Genomic DNA, 23,702 nt, shown 5'->3' on the forward strand with positions numbered 1-23,702 from the left:
AAGTTCCACAAGCCTATTTCCTGTATACAGTTTCCACAGGAAAAAGAGATAAGCACATTCGCTTAGTAAATGTTTGAAAAGGTATAATACGCATGGTAGGATTACAATGACACACACCCACAATTTATTAAATATATTTTGTTTTGAGAAGTGCTCAACGGCAGCTGAATAATTTAAATAATTCTATCCTGACATGCTATAATGAATATTGTTAATGAATACAGTCCCCTATATTTTTTCATACCAACTATTTAGGGTCTGGGGATTAAAATATTGTCAATCAAGATTATTGCTCATAAGTAAACTACTGACTAGAAAAGGTCTTCATGTCATTTTCATTTATTGACCACATAATATCCACTGGAAAAACAGAAAAAGAACACTTTAAAATTGATCGTTAGGGTATTTCAAATCTGTTGACACTTAAAATTCTGGGGGTAACATAATGGTTTCTAGTTATGCAAAAAAATTTTATGGATAGTCATAATACAAAAACTCTAGTCTTTTATGGGACTGCAAAATAATATTAACTGAAAAATACTTAGGAAGGAAATAGAAATCTTGGTAATATGGAGGGAATTGGAATTGCACTATATCAAGCAGAAAAACTTTATAAATGAAATTCTTTGTTAGCTTCGCAGAAAGACACTCAGGAAGTCAAAGCCTCGCATCTTATTCGATGCTAATTACCTCTTCATTTGTAAAAGCCACATTCAACCCCACTGGAATTTTCATCGGGCCATCCCCTGAAACCCACCCAGCCCCATCTCCGTCCCTGCTCCCTAGTGGAGCACTGATTAAACCTGTGGAGTTTATTCATACCACCCCGTGAATAAATGATCTGGGGCGCCTTAGGTTTCCTCATCTTCCAGCTGAGTAAAAGGCTTTCTGTGATAATATATGAATAGGCAAGCAATCTCCTTTCATCCCGATTGCTTAGCCTGCCTGCACACCAGCTGAGGAACGGTCAAATGTTCCAGCAGATTTATTGGGGATCCCCAGCCTATGGTTCCTGGGCAGAAGGCCAAACCCCATCGGTATTTTGGAGTAAACGTGTCATTATGCTCCCTGACGATCTTAGGAGGGTTTTAATAGGGACAATAAAAATATCCCTTTCTTTATATTTTTCTGGTGACTAGGGGAGGCTAGAGGAGGACAGGGAAGAATGTTAATCAGTGGGATATCTGGGGGAAATACTAAATTGATCATTCTTAACAACAACATTAGCATATTTGAAAGATGGGCAGGCGGGCTGGGTGGACCCCGTTGAGCTCGGAGAGCTGCTCCATGACCTCCGGAGTGGAGGTGTGGGCTAACCCATGCAGAGAGGAAAGGAGAAGTCTGGCTCGGTTTTCATTCCTCTCTGGGGTCAGAACTGGGAGTGTCAGGCAGGAGCACAGGCAGCACTCCCAGCCAATGACTCCAAGGCTGGGGCCAGGGGTGGGCAGGAGGGAGGGAGGACAACCCCTCCTTCCCCCCTGCCCCGGCCCGCTGTCCCTGGTGGGCCCTGGCAACTGGTTGGGGCAGATGCTGTGAGCCAACCTCCCTTCCCCCTCCCCGAACCGGTAGCACAGTGATACGAGGCCTTGCAGGTTGCCATCGGAGGAAAGGCGGCCAGTGGTTGAACCAAACCCAAGCTTTTGTCAACTTAACCTAGCAGCTTCCTTATAATCGTTATACAAAGAGGGCTGGAACTGCAGAGGCCTTGCCCCTCCCCAGGAGGCGACGGCAGGGATTCATTCACTCACTCATTCATTCATTCAACTGCACTGATTGAGCGCTGTGTTCAGGGCACTGTACTAAGCGCTTGGGACCGCACAACAATAGTGACACTCCCTGCCCAAAATGAGCTTTCAGTCTTGGGATGGGCCAGGGGAGAAGTGGGGGAAGAGACAGACATCAATATGAGTGGCAGCTTGGATCCCCAAAACTGGTCATCTGTGGGGAAGTGGAGGGCAGGAAGGTAAAACCCTTCTCTCTTCTCTCCATAGACCGCCATTTCCAACCTTCAGGGCAGTGAAAGAGAAAATCTTTCAATACTTCAATCTTTCATGGGACTTCCCTAGCAGGTAACAAGATGACGATGTGTGTCTTCTCTGCTTGGATGTACATATGGATATTTGTTTTTGGGTTTGCTTGTTTTTTAAGGTAGTTAAGCGCTTATTATGTGCTAGGCACTGTACTAAAAACTGAGGTAGATCTGAGCTAATCAGGTTAGACACAATCCACAAAGGTCTCACAGCCTTAATCCCTATTTTATAGATGTAGTAACTGAGGTACAGAGGAAGAGAAGTGACTGACCCAAGGTCACACGGCAGACAAGCAGCAGAGCTGGGATCAGAACCCAGGCCCTTCTGACTCCCAGACCCATGCCCTATCCGCTAGGCCACACTGCTTCTCTGGATCTTTCACTTGTACCGACAGGGCTCTGCAGAATGTGAGAGATCCCTATGTTTTGGGATTTCTGCCGGTGCCAGAGAGAGGTCCCATTACCAGAGCTGTCCCAGAAACACTCAGGGTCCATGAACTGCACTTCTCCCCGTTTCTACTCCCCCATTCACTCACACGGGCTGAAGAAATGGGAGGGAAGAGAAGGGAAGTCGGTCCTTCAATAACCCCTGTCCCGGGCCCTACGCAACTCAAAACTCGAGCCACCTTAATCTTCCTTCAACTGGATCCTTGGATCGAATCCAGTGCTTTGACAACCCACCCTCTCTCTCCCCTTCAACGGCCACGAATGTACTAAAACATTTGGAACTTATGAATCAAAGGTACCCTGCGGTCCGAGTACAAGAGACGACCGTATTTGCTAGGCGGATTTGGGTTCCAAATGGAGTCATCTCCCATACACTCAATGTGTATTACGGTAATGGTAACACGAACACTGTGCCTTCCAAAGGAGGGGCTCTGGTATCCTAGACAGCTGCTTGAACCAACTCTGGGACCAAAGGGATTGATTCCTTCAGAAGCCAAGTAGTTTGCATTGAATTTCTAATGGGAACTTCCTGCTGAGTTGGCAAGCCTCAATAGCTTAATTCCTTTTTTCCCCCCCAAGAGTTATATTTTGAAGAAAACGCCCTACAAAACTGCCACTCCACTACTTAGACAAGGTTCTTCGATTACCATTTTATTAATACGAACCTTTACAGCTATAGCTAGTTTTACCAGAAATTGGTCCTCGTTTAAAAAGCAGATGGAATTGAAATTTCCCCACCCTTTTATTCTTATTTTAGTTTGACGGAAAATTCCCCATTAAAGGGGATTAGCTGTCACGAGAAGATTTTTTTTTTTTTACAGAAATCGACTGAAAATGTCCTAAGAAGCATCCTGTAGAATTGATTCAAAGGAGAACAGGAAAAAAGTGGATGTGAAAATATTTTGGTTCGTTTCCTGGTGTATGCTCCCACGGCACTGATCCTTCCAAAGACAACACGTGACACTATCTGCAACTTGGAAGACTGCTCCCAGACTCCTATCCCTTCACTCCAGCTCAATAACTAAATGCATTACATCCTCTTGCTGCTTGGGACATTCCATTCATTCACCATTTAATGTAATTACTGTTGTTTCCATCTTTCAAACTCCATACCACTTCTAGACTTGGGAGAAGTTCTCTTTCGTTGCCCTGAATGTTGGATGTGGAGCTCCATGGAAAAAAGAGAGTGCTCTCTTTCCAACTTCTTTCCCACCCCCTTCACACCAGATTCGAATGGTTTGAGAAAATGATTTGCTGGCAACTGGCGAGGGTCTACGGGGATTAAAATAAAAAACAAAACTACAGAGCACTTCCTTCTAACTGACCCCTTACCAAGAAAGATGATATAATTAAAGTCTTCTTTTGTTCCTTCAATCAATCAATGGTATCTATTGAGCTCATACTATGTGCAGAGCACTATATTTTGAGTATTTGCTACTCCATTACATTCGTATGAAATTCACAACTCTTGTCTCTGTAATAAAAAGTAAATAAGGGGGGATGTATAATCTCTATCTACTCACATAATTGCCTCCACTGCATAATTTCCCCATTCCAAGTTTTGAGGTGGAATTCAAAATTATTTTTTATTTCATCTAATTGTAAGCATGTGATAGCTGCACACTCTGGGGAAGGCAGAGAACGGTAGGAACCTATCAACGCAGCAAAGACAGCTTAGCTCACACAGGAGGATGGGGAGTTTTTTCTTTGAAGTAAAGTATTCCAAGAGGAAGAGGAGAAGGGAGGAAGGTTTAAGTCACTGAGGTCCTAATGTCTACTGTACTTGGGAGTTTGCAGCAGAGGGAAAAGACCCTAAGTGCCCCCTTACCCACCTCTTCCTTCTTCCCTCTATTCCCCCATTTTTGCTTCTGCTCTCCAGTTTTAATCCCAGCTCCAACATTTGCCTATTGTATGTCCTTAGGCAAGTCACTTAACTTCTCTGTGCCCCAGTTTGCTCAACTGTAAAATGAGGACTTCATGCCTAGCCTCCCTCCTGTGAAACAGGGACTGTAACCCTCCTGATTATTTTATGTCTACCTCTGTACAATGCTTGACACAAAGTATTTAACAAATACCAGCATTATTATGATTTCCAGACCTAATTCTTATATGACCCCTGGAATAGCTCCACTCATTTCTGTATTGAAAAATATGGAAAAGTGGGGCAATTATGCAAGTAAATTTGGTATTTAAGTATATAGAGTATGGGCCTGGGAGTCAGAAGGTCATGTGTTCTAATACCAGCTCTGCCACTTATCTGTTATGTGACCTTGGGCAAGTCACTTCACTTCTCTGGACCTCAGTTACCTCATCTGTAAAATGGGGATTGAGACTGTGAGCCCACGTGGGACAAGCACTGTGTACAACCCGATTTACTTATATCTACCCAGTGCTCAGTACATTGCCTGGCACAAAGTGTTTAGCAAGTATCAGAATTATTATTAAATAATTTTAACTTCAGTTTCCATCAGTTCTTTAATAACCATTGAGATTTATAAAAGAAGTCAATTATTCTCAGAGTAACTGAACAATGTCTTTTCTCCACTTCAATTTGTAAACATGCTTATAATTATAAGACATTCATTTCAGAAACCCTAAAATCTTTTCTTAAGAATAACTGGTTCAGAATCATACAATCAAGTTCTACATGACTCTTGATCAGAGACTTACAAATCCAATCAGGTGAAATATAATTTAACCCATAGCCAGGGAGAAAAATGGAAATCAAAATGTGTCTTAAGTTGGCTTTTCTGCACGATATAGATGATAAATCTCTATTTTAGCAACAATGTGGTCAAAACATTTCTTCAGGGTTTTTCAAGGCCTACAGTGTGGTGCACTATAGAAAACACTTGGGAAGTACCTAATAACCAAGTGACATGTTCCCTGCCCACAATGAATAAAATGTCACCCACTATGTAGCGCCTCCATGGTAAAAATTGTCCTCCATATCTAGTGATCTATACAATGCTCTGGATCTGTAGACTGTGAGCTCCTTGGGGGCAGGGATCATTCCACCAACTGTATTAGAATGTACTTTCCCAAGTACTCCATGCAATGCTCTGCAGTAGTAAGCACTCAATAAATACCCCTGATGAGTCCGTGATCTCCCAGGGTTGTTATGCAGAAAGGGTATTGCTCTGAGAACCGCAAGGCCTGGGCCCTAGTTCCAGTTCTGACTGAAGTGGCTACGACTCCACGGTGAAGGTCTGTAACCGAAGACCCACCTAGCGGGTTTTGTGGATAAAAATCAGCAAGAATCCTGAAAACTGAGTAAGTGGTCAACGTGGGCGGCAAAGACCGAAGCAGCCACCGAGACTGTGAGTCCTGTGTGGAAAGGGGACTGCGCTTAATCTGATTAGGTTGCACCTATCCCAGTGCTTAGTACAGTGTCTTGCCCAAAGTAAGCACTTAACCAATACCATTAAAAACAAAAAACAATAACAACAAAAATCTGCTGGGCCAAACCACTACGGCCTGGAAATGGCACCAGGCCGCTGTTGCTTGGTCGCAAATTGGTCCTGTACGTAAAACTTGGGCGTAGACTAGAGAAGGTCCGGATCCTGCCTGTCTCCTCACTCATGGCACCCTGTACCCCAGCAGAAATGTGATTGAGAAGATTGGGTGGGGTTCCAACTGCACCCATCACCGTAATCCTTTCCTTCCTGTGGGTTTTCTGTTCCAATGTGTCGGGACTGAGGCTTGTCCATCGTTCCCCAAGGGAGAATCTGTTGTGGTGGGCTTCGCTGTTCTAGCCTTCAACTGCAGTGGTTACCACCAATGAAGCTTCAGCTCTCACCGGGGGGGGGGGGGGGGGGGGGCCGGAGACAACGATATAAAAAACCTTGCAAGAATGATGTAGGGCAAGACAGAAGGGAGAAAAGACATAGAAAAGAAAGAAAATGAGTGAGTGAGAGAAGAGAGGACGCTAGATCAGCTGGGATAGGAAAATCAGTGGGGGGGGGGGGGAGAAGAGAAAAAGAGGATTCAGGGAGAGAATGATGTGTGGGGGACAATGACAAGGAATAGTAGCATTAAGAAAAGTGAGTGGAGTTTTAAGTGGTGAAGGAAAATGAAAATTAGAAGGAAGAAATGAAAGAACAGGGCACATAGGAAGATAAGAGTGCAAGGACAGAGAGATAATGAGTTAGAAACAAGTAAACAAGTAGAGGCGCATTGTGGCCTAGTGGAAATAGGACAGGAATGGCAATCAGAAGACCTGCATCCTAGGCCCAGTTCTGCCTCTTGCCTGAATACGATCTTGGGCAAGTCACCTCATCTGTAAAACAGGGATAATATACCTGTTCTCCTTCCCTCTTGGGCTGTGAGACTCGAGTAGGTCAGGGATTGTGTCCGATCTGATTCTCTTGCATCCATCCCAGTGCTTAGCATGTAATAAGTACTCAAAAAAATACTATCATTATTACAATGGGGAGGAAAGTAAACAGAGATCAATAGGATCGATGATGGGAAAGGAGAGTGTCGAATAAAAGAGGTCAGTGACAGATCATTTTGACAGAATAAGGAGGAAAAAAAGAGAAGAAAACTTTCGTTGCTATCACCCCAGGTGAAGATTAGATATTTATGCTAGTTCTCTCAACAAAGAAGAAGTAGAGGGGCTAGAATCATCGTAATGTTGTCAACTGTTAAATTTTTGTACATTGAAAATCACTTTAAGAATGGTTCAAATGATCATTTTGGCACGGCAATTACCGGGTGGCAACTGCTGCTTTTCCCAGGCTGTAGGATCTCTCTCACTCTCTCTCTCTTGCAGCCAGGGTGACGAGACCAAGTTTGAGGCCAGCAAGGGCACTAGAGCACAGCCAAAATGCCAAATCTGGGAAATTTATTCTGATTTAGGGATCCTGCACTCGGAGATGGTTGCCAATAGTTCAAAAATATTAGAGATGGTACTACCGGAATAAGTAGAAATTTTCAACCCATGAGTGATATTTGTTAAGGGCTTACAATGTGCACAGCACTGTACTGACCTCTTAGGAGGGCACAATACAACAGAGTTAGCAGACATGTTTCCTGCCCACGAGGAGCTTACAGTCCAGAAGAACTAGAAGAACTAGATTGGTCACTAGGAAAGTTACTAAATTATTTAAAAAGAAACCTCCCTTATGGAACTTTTGTTAATGAGAAGCCTGGAATCCCCACCATACACGCTGCAGTATATAATCAAATCATTCATGAGTAAACACACCATTTCACCAAAATAATCACTACTTGAAACCACTGATCAGGCTAAGTTACAAGTTCTTAAGAGAATTACTGAAATACCAGCATCACTTTCTCACCAAAGACCTCAGCTCAATGGTGGAACTCCAAAAATACTGTTTTAGCAATGGCACCTAAATTATATTGTACATGTAGCGTGTTGTCTGGAAAATATAGGCATCACTGAGGGGGAAAAAAAGAGCTATTGTTTCAATATGTTTGCTAGGCAGTCTTACAAATAGTTTCCGAAGGTCTGCAAGCCCACAAAAATGCTCACTAACCCATCCTCAACGTTGCACTGGGGACCACAATATGTACATCAGAGGTTAGGCAGCTCACGGTAAGATGAGCGCACCACTTTTGTAATCGACAGAGTATCAAACAGTACTACAAAAATCCACAGAATCACATGGCTAAAAAATAAATCAGTGTTCATTAGCTCATTTGAAGGTGCCATGGTACTAACAAGAATACGAGGAGAAAAATTGAAGAATGAGAAATTAATACCTCAAATCCAGATGAAGAACTGGCCCAACTGATAACATGTTCTAGAGGTAATCACAATTAACACAGCAACTCTACTACACTAAATTTTGTTGCGCAAAGAAGGCTGGCTTCTGAAAATGACTGGTTGGTGTCTACGATTTTCATATACTTTTCCAGCCCTGCTATATTAAGAAACTTTAATGCCAACATCACAGATCAGATCAGATTTGTTGATAGCTTAAAAGAAAAAAAAACCCACAAAAATTTTTACCAGCTTGAACAATTTAAACAGACCAACCCAGACATCAATGTGTCCGTTAAATTCATCTAATAAAAGCATACATCAAAAACCTGAAAAAGTCCACTACTGGTTGCTTGTTCTGTGGATCATAGTTTAAATCACAGCATTAAAATTCTTACCCACCACCTGAACTGCAGTGGCTCTGGGTCAATTCGAATTTGATGAAAATCTGCAGTCCTAAAACACTTTTGCAAAGATCAGCCATATAGTAAAGTGTTTGACGGTAAAGAACTGCTGAATACAGGATGGCTGAAATAAAGTGCATTCTTACATCAACTGACGATAGAAGTACAGAACTTTTCCAAAGATCATGTTTCCTCACAGAGATATCAGCATTTCTTGAAAACAATAATCAATCATCTTGCTATACAGAATTTACACCAATTGAAACTGGGCAGCAAAAGCATCCACCTCACACCTTCAGAAACAAATGGCTTTTCTCTACTACTTGGGGAAATCTGCAAGCCATATCGGAAAACGGTAAAAGTGATTGGTCTCCATTAAGTACTACAAGAAATCAGATATGCGACATAATGTGGGGGACAGAGGTTGAAAACCAGACAATAATCTTCATCTGAGGTTTCCGTGGTCATTCCTTCCTTCCAGCACATCCTGCCCTGTCCTCCCCCTCCTTCCCCTTTCCCCTCACTCCCCAATTCCCCAATGGGCGTATCCTGAGAATCACATATTAACACTTCCATCGAGAAAAGAAAATCATAAGGTTTTTATGAGGATCCTGATTTAATAAAATCATACTGAAATTATTTCTCGATTTTACTAACACCTAGAAAACAAAAGAATTACGACTGATAATGATAATTTCCATCTCCCCACCACAAACTTCTTGCGCACATCCACCCTCAACCTGGATCTCCCTCCCTCTCTACAGCTGGCAGCTCACTATTCTCCTCTTCAAAAAGCCCTTCTGAAATCACAGCTCCTCCAGGAAGCCTTCCCTAACTACTCATCTCCCCACCCTTTACCACCTCCCCCACTTTCCATTTCACTTAAGCATTTGGGTACTCCCTCCCTCCAGCCCATGCCGTATTCATCTATATAGCTTGACACTCCATTGTTAATCTCCTTCTTGTAAATTATTTTTACTAACACTCTCCCTACTAGACTGCATGTCTACTCTATTGTACTCAGCGCTGCGCATAGTAATTGCTAATTCATTCAATTGTATTTACTGAGCGCTCCCTGTGTGCAGAACACTGTACAAAACACTTGGAATGTCCAATTTGGCAACAGAGACAATCCCTGCCTAACGACGGGCTCACAATCTAAAACGGGGAGACAGACAGCAAAACTAAATAAGTAGTCAGGCATCAACACCATCAAAATAGATAAATGGAATCACAGATATATATATATACATCATTAATAAAAGAAAGTAATAAATAATATATACAAACATACACAAGTGCTGTGAGTTTATTTACACCTCAATGCTGCTGAATTTCATTTTTCTAGGAAAATGTGGAAAGCAAACGACTTCAAAACTGAAAAAGAAGATTGACGATTTCACTTACATTCTGTGTTAGATGATGTTTAGTTTCTCATATAGCAGCCTCCGGTTATTCATACCAATAATCACCTTAACTCCTATTTCACTGCAGGAAAACTTAACTTTATAACAAAACGAGTAAGGCCTTACCCCCTTGCTACCTCACTTTACCCACGAAGACGCGTGTATCCGGGTATGACCATAATAAATCACATTCTAAGGCAAATGGTGCAGAGCAAGTTCAACTACTGGTGACTTTTAGAGCTTCAAGAAGACATCAGTGAGAAACACACAGGAGGTAAAACGGACCCAACCCAACACCTTTAAAAGATTCGTGTAGATTGTGTTGAAATGCTATGTACTGCTAACTAATAGAAAGTCTTTTGACAGCTAAGTGACTGCTGAAATTTGGCCTTTCCCTCAAAGAACCTTAATGGGAACCCTCTCATTTCTCATCTTGTAAAATGTCCACCTTACCGAAGCCAGTATCCTAAACGGCATCTCAGTCAGCAGTTCTGATGGAAAAGCCAAGAATATAGGGCCGATTTTTTAGGGGAGCAGAGCCTCCGGGGGAGGAAGGAAGCACGCAAGAATTAGAAATGGCAGACAAGCTAGAAAGACCTAACGGCTCAGAAAGGCTCACTTTCAGGCCACCTCGGCTCCACTCAGAAACGCGTAAGTTAGAGGTAATGTTTAAGGTTCCTGGCAATTACAAACCCCTGCTTGAAAGAGAAAATAAACAACACTGCCTATTTAGGAATCACATTAATACAGCCAATTTTCCTACAGAAACATTTATAATGCGACCTGTATTGTTTACATCATAATTTGTAGCTTCTGATGGTATAATATATACCCTCAGTTGCGCCCCAATCAATGGTATTTATGGAGCACTTACTGTGTGCAGAGCACTGTACTGAGTGCTTGGGAAAGTACAATACAAAAGAGATGGGACACGATCCCTGACTACAAGGAATTTACAGTGTAGAAGGGGAGACAGACATTAATATAAATAAATAACATACGTTTCACTATGTGTTTTGGCTATTAAGCTGACAGGAAGTTAGAGAACATTCTTCTGACAACAAAAACCTGCTTTCGATACTGAGTGCTGCAGTATCGAAAGAAATGGTTTGGGTGCAAACTTGCAGCATCGGATAAGATGAGAACTTTGAATACTATTTGAACTGCAACATGCATTTTAACTAACTTGGCGTTTCACAAGTATGCGAGCCCTACAATATAGGAGAAGTAGATGCATTCCATTTCCTAACATCCCAAGGAAGAAAAAAGCACAGGTTTGGGGGGGGGGGAGGGTTAATCCTAATTTGGGGATTTTTGACATTACCCGGCACATATCTGATGCTTATGTCATGTAATTTAACATTTGATATTTAATATTTTGATACTCGGTTGTCCATTAAACAATTTCTTAAAGGAGCAAGCAACTATTTAACTATTCAAACGTTGCATTTTGAATAAAACGTTCTAGTAAGAGCAGAAACTATGATTTTTTTTATTATTATATGCATCAACAGGCATCTTGTTTTCATGTTATCAACTAATACTGAAAACCCTAATGGTGGGTCAGTATTGTACTGCCCTAAACTTTGAGGAGCTATGTAATGACAACTACTCATGAGTATCAAATTATTTATTAAACCAATATTTGCCCTATTATTTAATTGATCCAGACTACAAAACAGGAGTAACCAAAGTCTTCCTCCATAAATTGAAATCCTTCTTTCTATGGGACTATTGTTACTTTTAATGTAAATTATTTAATGTTAGAACCGATTATTTTGGTAGATGTACCTGTATAAACTATAATCTGATTTGACATTTGCTACATTCCTTGAGATCTAATCCCATGCATCGTGCACCAACCCAAAGATAAATTCCATCTAAATCAGGATTACATATTGAAGTTGCAATTTACATTTGGGGATTGTTCATTATTGACTAGAAGAGAGTTAATTTTGTGGTCTCTAAAATTCTGCAAAATGAAACTTCAGCTATATTAAAAGACTGATTACAGTGGAGGATACACTTTAATGAGACTGAATTTCAGGCCCTTTTCACAAAGCTCTTCTTTAAGAATAACAAGTATGGTATTTGTTAAGCGATTCCTATGCGCCGAGCACTGTTCTAAGTGCTGGGGGAGATAAAGGGTAATCAGGTTGTCCCAAGCAGGGCTCACAATTTTAATCCCCATTTTCCAGATGAGATAACTGAGGCACCGAGAAGTTAAGTGACTTGCCCAAAGTCACACAGCTGATGACTGGCGGAGCCATAATTAGAACCCACGACCTCTGACTCTCAAGCCCCTGCTCCTGTCACTAGGCTATGCCCCTTCTCTTAAAACCGTGACAGGATGAGATTCAACATAAAGGTAATTTTTTTTTTTACAGGATGGTTTTAGCAAAATATTTATTTAAAAATTAAAAAAAAAAATTAAAAAAAATTTCACTTGTCTTTCTGTATGCTAACTTTATAGCAAGTTTCTGACATTCTGTTATTCTGTGGCTGAAGAATAATGAAACTTGAGTGTGTGAATATGGCATTCTGGTGGTTCCACACATTAAAAGCACCAGATATTGAAATAAATCACCCTGATGTCTATTTCAGTGACTCAAGGCACATTTCTTGCACTGTAAAGTAGGAAGAGTAAAGCGACAGTCAGATGCACTGATTTAGGATAAATGTGCAACACCCCTTTAAGCAATTCTCTAAAGGAATTTAAACATTCCGACTGATTCCAAGTCACGCAAAAAGACTAAAACTGCTTTCCCCATAGCAGTGTTAATCATATTACCCTGAACATACACATTACCAACTTTAAAATATATGTCCTGAAAACCAAACAGTCGAATCAGCAATGCAAAGAATATACGGTATAGCAAGGGCAAGGAACTATACTTAAACCCAGGCCCCTCACATTTAAACTTCCCAGCCGGTTCATTTCTATTCACAACTCACCGCAACTGTGTCAAGCTCCTTATGAGTGGAGGATTGTCTGCCATTTCCGTTCCACTGGACTCTCCCAAATGCCTAGTCCAGTGCTCTGCGCAAAGTGCTCAATAAATAAATACCACTGGCTGCCCGTCAAATAGTACCTGCAAATTTTTGCCTCTGCAGAAAAATCACTGACTATGGAATCGTGCCGTGGGTGGTCGGGAGACTACAATCATACATTCCAAGCGCTTAGTACAATGCTCTGCACACAGTAAGCGCTCAATAAATACGACTGAATGAAGGAAGGAAGGAAAAAGACAGAAAACCAGCCAGCTCCGACAGCCCCCAAACCATGGTTTCCTTGCAGGGTCTTTGAACTCGGCACGGGCAGAGCCCGGGCTTGGGAGCCAGGGGACGTGGGTTCTAATCCCGCCTCTGCCACTTGTCTGCTGTGTGACCTTGGGCAAGTCACTTCACTGGGCCTCGGTTACCTCAGCTGTAAAGTGGGAATTAAGACCGTGAGCCCCCGCATGGGACAACCCGATTCCCTTGTATTTCCCCCAGCACTTAGAAGAGGGCTTGGCCCACCATATAAACGCTTAACAAAAACCCTCATTATCATTATTCTCTGTGCCTCAGTTACCTCATCTGGATAAAGGAGATTACGACGGTGAGCCCCACGTGCGACAGCCTGGTTACCTTGGATCTATCCCAGCGCTCGGAACAGTGCTTGGCACAGAGTAATCGCTTAAAAAAACCACAACTACTAACAGTGCTTGGCACATAGTAAGCGCTTAACGAAAACTTGAATGAACAACAGTGCTGGGCACATAGTAAGCGCTTAACAATTACCATCCTTATTATTATTCATTCATTCAATCGCATTTATTTAGCGCTTATTACGTGCACAGCACTGTACTAAACGCTTACCCCCCCCCCCCCCGACACCACTGAGTGGCCTTGGGAAACAAGCCCTAAGAAGGAGACCCTCCCCTTGTCTTCCGCAGGGGGATCCGGGGGATTTCCCGAGCGCCTCCCGGGTGCAGAGCACTGCACTAAGCGCTCGGGAGGCTCCCCTCCGGCTACGCCAAGGGTGAACTTGGGGCGATTCGGCCGGAACGGTGGGTTCGGGCGGCGTGTCCGGCTGAAATCCCCAGGGACCCCTTCCCGGGCCCTGCCCCCCCGCCCCCCCCCCCACGTCCCAAAACAAAGGGAACTTTCAACACGTTGCGGTTTTCGATGAGGCCGAGGGCAGGGCTTGGGCCCTGGGGTTCGGCCCAGTCCTGCCCAGTCCCGCCCGTCCGGCGGCCGACAGGTCCCCACTGGCCAGCGGGTCGACCCAAGGTGGGGTCGATCGATCGGGGGGAATCTACTGGGCGCTCGGGAGAGGTCGACTGGGCCCTCCACCCCCCCCCCCCCCGCCCTTTCCAGCGAGCGTCCAGTTCGTCGCACCACTTGTTTCGTTTCGCTGCCCCTTTCCCCCGTTTAGACCGTGAGCCCGTTGTTGGGCCGGGATGGTCTCTATTTGTTGCCCGATCGGCCCTTCCAAGCGCTTAGTCCAGCGCTCTGCACCTAGTAAGCGCTCAATAAATACGACTGAATGAATGAATGGAGTGGGGGGCAGGGGTGGGGCCGGCTTAAAGGAGCCCCCCAAAAGGGCACGACCCCTTGACCCCCGACTCTGTCTCCCCTTCTAGTCCGTGAGCCCGTTGTTGGGCAAGATTGGTCTCTAGGTGATGCCCAATTGGCCATTCCAAGCGTTTAGTACAGCGCCCTACACCTAGTAAGTGCTTAATAAATACGACGGAATGAATGGGGGGGCGCCCCCGGACGCCCCTAAAGAAGCCCCCCAAAAGGGCCCGACCCCTTTCCCCCCGACACTGTCTCCCCCTTCTAGACTGTGAGCCCGTTGTTGGGCCGGGATTGTCTCTCTCTGTTGCCAAACTGTCCCTCCCAAGCGCTTAGTCCAGCGCTCTACACCTAGTAAGCGCTTAATAAATACGACTGAATGAGTAAATGCAGGAGGGGCAGGGGTGGGCCGCCCCTAAAGGAGCCCCCCAAAAGGCCACGACCCTCTGCCCCCCGAATCTGTCTCCCCGGTTTGGACTGTGAGCCCGTTGTTGGGCCGGGATTGTCTCTCTCAGTTGCCGAACTGTCCCTTCCAAGCGCTTATTCCAGGGCTCTGCACCCAGTAAGCGCTCAATAAATACGAATTAATGAATGAATGAAGGGGGGGCAGGGGTGGGCCGCCCCTAAAGGAGCCCCCCAAAAGGCCACGACCCTCTGCCCCCCGAATCTGTCTCCCCGGTTTGGACTGTGAGCCCGTTGTTGGGCCGGGATTGTCTCTCTCTGTTGCCGAACTGTCCCTTCCAAGCGCTTATTCCAGGGCTCTGCACCCAGTAAGCGCTCAATAAATACGAATTAATGAATGAATGAAGGGGGGGCAGGGGGGGCCGCCCCTAAAGGAGCCCCCCAAAAGGGCACGACCCCCTTCTCCCCGACTCTGTCTCCCCCGTTTAGACTGCGAGCCCGTTGTTGGGACAAGGTTGGTCACTATGTGTTGCCCAACTGTCCCTTCCAAGCGCTTAGTCCAGAGCTCTACACCTAGTAAGCGCTCAATAAATACGACTGAATGAGTGAATGGGGGGGCCGCCCCTAAAGAAGCCCCCCAAAAGGGCACGACCCCCTGCCCCCCGACAAGACTGTAAGCCCGTTGTTGGGCAAGGTTGCCCAACTGCCCCTTCCAAGCGCTCAGTCCAGTGCTCTGCACCTAGTAAGCGCTCAATAAATACGACTGAATGAATGGAGGGGGGGTAGGGGGGTCCCCTCGGACGCCCCTAAAAGAGCCCCCCAATAAGGCACGATCCCCTGCCCCCCGACTCTGTCTCCCCCTTCTAGACTGTGAGTCCGATGTTGGGCCGGGCTGGCCTCTCTCTGTTGCCGAACTGTCCCTTCCAAGCGCTCAGTCCAGCGCTCTGCACCTAGTAAGCGCTCAATAAATACGAATTAATGAATGAATGGAGGGGGGGCGGGGGGGGCCGCCCCTAAAGAAGCCCCCAAAAGGGCACGACACCCGTCCCCCGACTCTGTCCCACCCCCTTCTAGTCTGTGAGCCCGTTGTTGGGCCGAGATGGTCTCTGTTGCCGAACTGTCCTTTCCAAGCGTTTAATCCAGCGCTCCGCACCTAGTAAGCGCTCAAAAAATACGAATTAATGAATGAATGGAGGGGGGGCAGGGGTGGGCCGCCCCTAAAGAAGCCCCCAAAAGGGCACGACCCCCTGCCCCCCGCTTCTGTCCCCCCCCCTTCTAGTCTGTGAGCCCGTTGTTGGGCCGGGATGGTCTCTGTTGCCGAACTGTCCCTTCCAAGCGCTCAGTCCAGCGCTCTGCACCTAATAAGCGCTCAATAAATACGAATTAATGAGTGAATGGAGAGGGGGGGGCCGCCCCTAAAGGAGCCTCCAAAGGGGCACGACCCCCTGCCTCCCCTACAGGGACGGGCTGCCCTTGGTCGGGGGTGGGGGGAGAGACAGAGACAGACAGAGACAGAGACACGGGGGGGAGGGCAGGGAGAGACCCGGGGGGGTCGGGACGGGACGGAACTTTCTCCCCAACTTCCCGGGTGTGCGGAGGGGCCTACCGATCGCTCACCTGATGTCGGCCGCCTTCACATGGGGAGGGAAGGAGGGCCGCCCCAGCCGCCGGGAGTGGAGGGGGAAAAAGGACTGGCAGGGGGGAAGGGAAGCGAGGGGGCGGCGGGGGACCCTCCTCCCCGCTCCTCCTCCTCCCCGCTCCTCCTGCTCGTCGTGGCCGTGCTCCTCCTCCTCCTCCTCCTCCTCCTCCTCGTCGTGCTCCTCCTCCTCCTGCCCGTGGTGGTGGTGGTGATGATGGCCGTGTCCCGGCGGCTCCTCCCGCCCCACCTCCCGTCCTGTGTGTGCGGGCGGGGGCGGGGGCGTCGGGCCCCGCGCTGGTTGCGGAGGGAAAGAGGGAATTCCCGGACCGCCCCGGGTCCCTTCAGACCCGCCCCCGACCCTTCAGACCCGCCCACCCCCGCCACACCCGCCGTCGGCCCCGCCGCCCCCGCCAAGGCCCGGCCGCCTCGGCCAAGGCCCGGCCGCTCCCTCGGGCGGGAGGGAGGGAGGGGGAGGGGACACACCGGAAGTGGGGGCTCCCCCCACTTCCGGACCCCGCGCGCCCCTTCTCCAACCGCCCAACATGGCGCCGTGTCCCCCCCCCAGGAACCTGAGGAGAATTGATTTGCCCCCCCGTCCCGCCCCCACCCCGCCTTTCTCCCCCATTTTTTCCTTCCCTCCTTTTCCTCATTCATTCAGTCGTATTTATTGGGCGCTTGCTAGGGGTTAGAGCCCGCTCCTGAGCGCCTGGGAGGGACAAGGCCCCAGGGAGAGGCCATCCCTGCCCCACCATGGGCTGCTCGCAGTCTAGAAGGGGGACGGGCAACCACACAAGGAGTCAGGCGCAATACCATCCAAATAGATTCATTCAGTCAGTCATTGATTGAGCGCCTGCTAGGTGCAGAACCCGCTCCTGAGTGCCTGGGAAGGACAAGGCCCCAGAGAGAGGCCATCCCTGCCCCACCATGGGCTGCTCACAGTCTAGAAGGGGGACGGGCAACAACACAAGGAGTCAGGCGCAATACCATCCAAATAGATTCATTCAGTCAGTCATTTATTGAGCGCCTGCTAGGTGCAGAACCTGCTCCTGAGTGCCTGGGAGGGACAAGGCCCCAGAGAGAGGCCATCTCTGCCCTACCATGGGCTGCTCACAGTCTAGAAGGGGGACGGGCAACAACACAAGGAGTCAGGCGCAATACCATCCAAATAGATTCATTCATTCAGTCATTTATTGAGCGCCTGCTAGGTGCAGAACCCGCTCCTGAGCGCCTGGGAGGGACAAGGCCACAGCAAGAGGCCATCCCTGCCCCACCATGGGCTGCTCACAGTCTAGAAGGGGGAGATGGGCAACAAAACAAAGAGTCAGACGGCTATACCATCCAAATAGATTCGTTCATTCATTCAATCGTATTTATTGGGTGCCTGCTAGGTGCAGAGCATGCTCCTAAGTGCTTGGAAGGGACAAGGCCACAGCAAGAGGCCATCCCTGCCCCACCCTGGGTTCACACTCTAGAATGGGGTGACAGACATCAACACCATCCAAATAGATTCATTCATTCATTCAATTGTATTTATTGAGCACCTACTAGGTGCAGAGCACTCTACTAAGCACTTTGCATGGACAAGTTGGCCACAGAGAGAGACAATCCCTAACCAACAACGGGCTTGCAGTCTAGAAGGGGCAGACAGGCAACAAAACAAGTAGTCAGCCATCACTACCATCCAAATAAATAGAATCATAGATATATACAACAAATTGAGTAATAAATAATATATACAAATATTATATATTTGTGCTGTGCTGTGGGGAGGGGAAGGGGGAAGAGCAGAGGGTGGGAGAAGGGGGAATGGGGAGGGGAGGAGGAATTTTCTCCCTCCAACTTCTCCTCCCCAGGGCCCTGTCTGATGGCTTCCCCCGACCAAGAGAGGACCATTCATTCATTCAATCGTATTTATTGAGGGCTTACTATGTGCAGAGCACTCTACTAAGCGCTAGGAATGGACAGTTTGGCAACAGAGACCACCCCTGCCCAACAACGGACTCACAGTCTAGACGGGGGGGACAGACAACTAAACAAAAAAAGCGATCTGGCGTCAATATCATCAAGATAAATAGAATCATAGATATATACACATCATTAATAAAATAATAGAGTAATAAATACTATATAAAAATAGGTACAATGCTCTGGGGAGGAGAAGGGGGAAGAGCAGAGGGTGGGAGAAGGGGGAATTGGGAAGGGAGGAGGAGTTTTCTCCCTCCAGCTTCTCCTCCCCAGGGCCCTATCCGATGGCTTCCCCCAGCCAAGAGAGGACCATTGATTCATTCAATCGTATTTACTGAGTGCTTACTATGTGCAGAGCGCTCGACTAAGCACTTGAAATGGACAGTTTGGCAACAGAGAGAGACAATCCCCGCCCAACAACGGGCTCACAGTCTAAATAGGCAAGAAAAACAGGCAATGAACGTCCTTTGAAGGACGGGGCCCCGGGGAGGCCAAGGAGGTACTCGGGGCTGGTGGCCATTGGGGCTGGTGGCCCTTCGGGTCGGGGTTGGTGGCCCAAGCCCTGCCAGAGAGCGTCCGAGGCCTCTCCGTCGTGATCCTTCCCCCGGACGGAGCCCGGGGCCCGGGGACTCGGGCTGAGTTCAAGGTCGATGTCGGTTGAACATTGTCTTCTGCTGAAATCACTCTGGCCCCTGCAGGACCCACCATGGACTTCCTCTTTTAATAATAAAAATAATAATTATGGTATTTGTTAAAAGCTTAACTATGGGCCAGGCAGTGTAATAATAATAATGAAGATGGCATTTGTTAAGCACTTACTATGTGCAAAGCACTGTTCTAAGCGCTGGACTAAGCGCTGGGGTGGATATAAGCAAATTCATTCATTCAATAGTATTTATTGAGCACGTACTGTGTGCAGATCACTGTACTAAGATCTTGGAATATACAATTTGGCAACAGACAGAGACAATCCCTGTCCAACAACGGGCTCACAGTCTAAATGGGGAAGATAGACAGCAAAACAAAAAGGACACAGTTCCTGTCCCACATGGGGCTCACAGTCTTAATCCCCATTTTACATGTGAGGTAACTGAGGCCCAAAGAAGTGAAGTGACTTGCCCAAGGTCACACAACAGGCAAGTGGCAGAGGCAGAATTAGAACCCATGACCTTCTGACTCCCAGGCCCCGGCTCTATCCACTACACCATGCTGCTTTTCTCTCTCACACCACTTCAAACTAGTAAATCAGAGATGGTTTTTTTTCGGGGGGGGAGGGAAGAGTTAAAATCCCAACCACAAATTTATGGTAGATGTGGTACTGGGGACTACCATCATTATTATTATTATTATTATTATTATTATTATTCATTAATTAAGTGGGCAAGTCACTTAACTTCTCTGTGCCTCAGTGACTTCATCTGTAAAATGGGGATTAAGACAGTGAGCCCCATGTGGGACAACCTGATTAGATTGTGCTTAGAACAGTTCTTGGCACATAGTTAGCGCTTAACAAATGCCATCATTATCATTATGTCAGGTAATCAGGTTGTGGGGCTCACAGTCTTCATCCCCATTTGACAGATGAGGTCACTGAGGCACCGAGAAGTGAAGCAGCTGGCCCAAGGTCACACAGCAGACAAGTGGCAGAACAGGGATTAGAACTCATCTCCTCCAACTCCCTAGCCCTTGTTCTTTCCACGAAGCTACGGTGATTCTCTATTGACTGCTTACTGTGTGCAAAACACTGGACTAAGCACTTGAGAGAGTAGAATATAACATCAAACACATTCTCTGCCCACAGCGAGACAAAAATGAAAATTGCAGTATGCGTATTTATGAAGTGGGCGCTGACACATCTCAGTCCTGATTTGGGGCGGTTTTAGTGTTCCGGCCCCTTTTATTCTATCCGTGTTAGTCTGTATTTGTCGCCTTTGGATTCGAACCCTTTATTCACCACTCCCTCGGCCCCATAGCACTTATGGACATATTTGTAGTTTACTTAAATTAATGTTTATATCCCCTTTTATTCATTCATTCATTCAGCTGTATTTATTGAGCACTTACTGTGTGCAGAGCACTCTACTAAGGGCTTGGGAAGTACAATTCGGCAACAGATAGAGACAATACCTACCGAAGAGGCTCACGGTCTAGAAGCGGGGAGCCAGCCACAAGACAAAACAAAGCAAGTGGACAGGCATCGATAGCATCAATGTAAATAAATAGAATTATAGACTGTAAGCTCATTGTTCACTGGGAATAATAACTCTGGCATTTGTTAAGCACTTACACTAGGCCAGGCACTGCAGTGTGGCTCAGTGGAAAGAGCCCGGGCTTGGGAGTCAGAGGTCATGGGTTCGATTCCCCGCTCTGCCACTTGTCAGCTGTGTGACTGTGGGCAAGTCCCTTAACTTCTCTGTGCCTCAGTTACCTCATCTGGAAAATGGGGATTAAGACTGTGAGCCTCATGTGGGACAACCTGATTACCCTCTATCTACCCCAGCGCTTAGAACAGTGCTCTGCACATAGTAAGTGCTTAACAAATACCAACATTATTATTATTATTATTACTAAGCACTGGGGGGGATACAAGCAAATCAGGTTGGACACGGCCCTGGTCCCACATGGGGTCACAGTCTTAATCCCCATTTTACAGGTGAGGGAACTGAGGTACAGAGAATAAGAATGATAATTACAATAATAATTACTATGATATTTAAGCTCTTACTATGTGCCAGGTACTATTCTAAGCGCTGGGGCAGATATGAGCAAATCGGGTTTGGACAAGGTCTCTGTCCCACGTGGGGCTCACGGTCTCAATCCTCATTTTTTAGATGAGGTAACTGAGGCCCACAGAGGTGAAGTGACTTGCCCAAGGTCACACAGCAGATAAGTGGTGGAGCGGAGATTAGAACCCATGACCTTCCTACTCCCAGGCCCGTGCTGTATCCATTACACCATGCTACTTCTCCTAGAGAAGCGAAATGACTTGCCCAAGGTCACACAGCGGACGAGGGGCGGGAACTTGTCTACCAACACAGTTATTTGGTATTCATTCATTCAATAGTATTTACTCAGCGCTTACTATGTGCAGAGCACTGTACTAAGCACTTGGAATGTACAATTCAGCAACAGATAGAGACAATCCCTACCCAATGACGGGCTTACAGTCTAATCGGGGGAGACAGATGGAAATAAACAAGACAGCATAATCAAGAAAAATAGAATCAAGGGGATGTACACCTCATTAACAAAATAAATAGGGTAAAAAAAATATACAAATGAGCACAGTGTTGAGGGGAGGGGATGAGGAGCAGAGGGAAAAAGGGGGCTTAGCTGAGGGGAGGTGAAGGGGGGAAGAGGGAGGGAGCAGAAGGCGGAGGGGGAGCAGAGAGGGAGCAGAGGGAGCAGAGGGAAAAGGGGAAGCTCCCAAGTGCACAGTGCACTGCACAGAGTAATCACTCAATAAATACAATTAATTGATTGGATTGGTTTTGGCACAGAGTGGCCTAGTGGATAGAGCACAGGCTTGCAAGTCAGACGACCTGAGTGCTAAATCTGGTTCTGCCACTTACCTGCCATATAAATAGGGGTGAGTCATTTGCTTTCATTACTTCAAGAGTTTAAAATGGGGATAAAATAGGTGTTCTCTCTCTATCTTAAACTGTGAACCCCATGTGGGATAGGGACTATATCCAGATCTGTTTATTACTGTATCTTTCCCAGCACTTACTACAATATTTAGCACCTAATAAGAGCTTAACAACCCCTCTCAGGGTTGCACCTGGAGAGTTTCCAGTCCTCTACCAGTCTCCACTACGGGAGGGAGACTCAAGCAGAGGCCTGTCCATTCCTTCCTAGCTGGGGCAGGGGCTAGCGAGCGGAAGGCAATCTGCTACAAGTCAAAACTCACCCGTGCTGGGCAGTGGCGGCACGGGAGAGATTCGACGGTGGTGACTCAAGTTGACTGAGCAGAGGAGGTAAAGATAAACCACTTGCATATTTTTACCAAGAAAACTCTACGGATACATGACCAGAACGATTGCAGGTGGAGGTGGGTGGTTCTGGGAGAGATGTATCCATCGTGTCGCTGTGGGTCGGAGACAAGTCAAGAGCTTAAGAAACACCACTATTTTTTATTAATGTATATGCCAAAGACACTGCCAACACTGCTATGTACAATCGAATAAAATCAAGTAAAAGATCCAGAACATAGTAATGTCCTGAAACTATTTACAGGTCATGTATATATCTGACCCTGGCGTTTGAATGATGTTACCAATGTTGAGATTTTACTCACGTGTGTGAATGTGGCCGAAAAGGCCAACGTTTCACCAACAATTTGTCCTATTCGACGTGCATGTAAAGTTAGTCGTTGTTATACTGATGGAACCCGAGGGAGTTGCCACAGTTTTGTGGGTGGCTAGGTACCATAAATAGAGCTGAGTGCAATCTCGCCAAGCCCTTCCACTAGCCCCTTGACGCCAGCCTCAGCTGACCCAGGCTCTCGTGGCCATCCTTGGGATAGCCTGAATCTTCTATGGTATTGGGAAGGGCCAGATAGTGTTGCCCAGGAGCTTAACTTTAGCAGTTAGATCACATGTATCATCATCCCTGCCTTTTATATCTTTGTTTGATCTTTCTTTTCATTCATTCATTCATTCAATAGTATTTATTGAGTGCTTACTATGTGCAGAGCACTGTACTAAGCGCTTGGAATGAACAAGTCGGCAACAGATAGAGACAGTCCCTGCCGTTTGACGGGCTTACGGTCTAATCGGGGGAGACGGACAGACGAGAACAATGGCAATAAATAGAGTCAAGGGGAAGAATATCTCGTAAAAACAATGGCAACTAAATAGAATCAAGGCGATGTACATTTCATTAACAAAATTAACAAAATAAATAGGGTAATGAAAATATATACAGTTGAGCAGACGAGTACAGTGCTGAGGGGATGGCAAGGGAGAGGGGGAGGAGCAGAGGGAAATGGGGGGAAAAGAGGGTTAAGCTGCGGAGAGGTGAGGGGGGGTGGTAGAGGGAGTAGAGGGAGAAGGGGAGCTCAGTCTGGGAAGGCCTCTTGGAGGAGGTGAGTTTTAAGTAGGGTTTTGAAGAGGGGAAG

At 46.5% G+C, this 23,702-nt stretch overlaps 1 protein-coding gene across 1 annotated transcript in view; it reads right to left on the reverse strand.

The window, feature by feature from the left end:
* The window catches only part of YES1 (YES proto-oncogene 1, Src family tyrosine kinase), an 86,309-nt gene extending 69,620 nt beyond the window's left edge, over positions 1-16,689 (reverse strand). Inside the window, exon 1 of the mRNA XM_029065500.1 lies at positions 16,597-16,689. The gene's annotated coding sequence lies outside the window, so the exon portion shown is untranslated. The remainder of the gene's footprint in view (positions 1-16,596) is intronic.
* Positions 16,690-23,702: the final 7,013 nt, after the last annotated feature.

Source organism: Ornithorhynchus anatinus, chromosome 5 (genome assembly GCF_004115215.2).
Source record: "Ornithorhynchus anatinus isolate Pmale09 chromosome 5, mOrnAna1.pri.v4, whole genome shotgun sequence".
Taxonomy (NCBI): domain Eukaryota; kingdom Metazoa; phylum Chordata; class Mammalia; order Monotremata; family Ornithorhynchidae; genus Ornithorhynchus; species Ornithorhynchus anatinus.